Here is a 2459-nt window from a genome sequence, read left to right on the forward strand (position 1 = left end):
AATCTAGTTATCAAACTGATTATTGCTAAAACTCATACTTTAATTCACTGATATTAGCGACAGCTTTTTGAGCTGTATAATCAAGTGCGTTATGATGATTTTTGTCTTCTAATTAAACAAATACTCTAAATTTTTGTTTACCCATAGAGAACTAAGTTTATGGTTTTACAAATTTGAAGTTAATCTGCTCATAAGTGGATACTTTTTCTTAAGCGAACAGCGACACGACCAACAATTCTGTCCGACTGAAAAAACTATCCGTTTATAGATAATCTAGTTTACATGAGAAAAAAAAACTGCGGACTGACAATATGGCATGGATTAAATACACCCTTTTATAAGAATATTGCTTTAGCTAAGCCTTGATTATATATACATATATCTGTATAAATATTAATTTATAACATAACATCAACGTTACATTCTTGAGCCCTAATTTTAAGAAAATCGGGAAACGTTCTATTACTATCTGTTTTATTTATTTAGTTTATTTTCCATTTTGTCGTTTATTTAAACGTATTTATGTGTTTTCTTTATTTTTTATTTTTGTGCAACAATAAAGTAACATTAAAAATGTATAAAATTAAAAAACGAATAGACCAGCAAAATACTTTTGAAAGCAACCAAAACAAAAAACATAATTCTGAGTTGATTTCAATCAAATTCTTTATTAATACAAAACAGTGGTGGGACTATTATTTATGGTAAGGGTTGCACTGCTTTCGAAGTTAGTTTTGATAATAGACAAACTTACAATTGAAAGGTACTTTATATTGATTATCAATAAGTAGAAAATTGAATGCTTAAAGGTACTTGTGCCTCAGTACAATGCTCATTTTCCACTTAGAATAGAAGGACCCAGTTGATAATACAGCTTTTGAATAGTTTAATTCGGAAGAATTTCATTCTAATTAGCAGCCCAACAGCTACAGTTTGAATAAAATTTACTTAAGAAACCTATTACATGGTAAGATGAAATATTTAATACTTAATAATGCATTTCGAAGTCATACGATATCTAAAACAGTTATTGTTATATGAATGATATTGAATTTATTTCCAAATAAATTAATAAATTTCTTGTCATAATACCCTAAATCTTATAACATTTTAAATGTTTGTTATAAAATTGTATTCTTTCTTTCCCAGCTATTGCAGCATGTTGTAGATCAAAGTTTGCTTCACAGTTTTTCTTCAATAGAAACCGTTAACAAAGCAAAGGTTTTTTGATAAATATCTTTAAATTAAAATTTAGATTAAATCAGATTTAATGATCAATATGCTGACGTCCGTCCTTACAGCTAATTGTTTAATAGGTGCACACACTCGTGTAAGTTTATTGAAGCAGAGACTTGAATTAAAGCTGTCGAGATGAGAGCATGAGACTTATGATTGAGCACTTGTTGCATCACTGCCCGAATGTCTTGAGACAAAGTAACAACTCCTTGGAAAGAGATTCACATTTAAGAATTAGTAGACCTATTTGCAGTCGATCCAACAAGACTGTTACGGCTGCTGCTTGACATCAAATGATATTTTTACTAGACGGAGTTAAGAAGGTGAGAAACATAGTTTTATAGTAGCATAATGAGCTCTGAGCCTATATAAATCTCAACACTTGTTGTAATAGGACTGTGATTAAGCTGCTAATCACATTTTTGTAAATAATATTTTACAAAATTCAATATAATTTTCATATATATATTAATATATATGCAGTCAAACTTCCATAACTCGAAGTACCATTTTGCAAAACAAAGCTTCGACTTATAGAGACTTCGCGTTAAAGAATTTTTTTGTAATTGTATGTAATTTGCGCTCTAAACCCAGTTGTACTCTATTTAGTACGAGTTATAGAAGTTGGACTTATAGAACTTTGACTGTATATATATATATAATATAAATAAAATTTGGTAAAATAAGCATAAGTTTTTTTTAATAAAAACATATATATTCTAATCGCATTCATGATGTATTTTCTAATTTATTACAATATATTTCAGTAAGCTATTGTATTATATCTATCACATATTTATCATCTATACTGTCATATGACCTACTTGTAGAGTTGTATGCTGACTATTCCTCTATAGATACTCAAATAAACTCTTTACATTGTACTAGTACGCTTCTTTTTTTTTAAACATAAATATATGATGTATCTACATAACGCCACTGGCATTATCTGAATTTATACTATCTAACATAGCACAACCATACGCGCTTAGTACCTTAACCAACACACTTACAAACTTATATATGGTATAATGTATATGTATAGCATAGCACTTTAGCGCACCCAGCAATGTGTAAGGTTAAATTAACAAACAAATGTATCTCATATATACACACACCAACAGATCTAGAGAATAGACTTGTCTGAAACATATTTACATACATGCAACTATATTTTTTTTGTTTTTGTTTTGTTTGTCTTGTGCTTCTGTGCTAAGAGGTAA

This window comes from Teleopsis dalmanni, chromosome 2, assembly GCF_002237135.1.
Source record: "Teleopsis dalmanni isolate 2A chromosome 2, ASM223713v2, whole genome shotgun sequence".
NCBI classification, from domain to species: domain Eukaryota; kingdom Metazoa; phylum Arthropoda; class Insecta; order Diptera; family Diopsidae; genus Teleopsis; species Teleopsis dalmanni.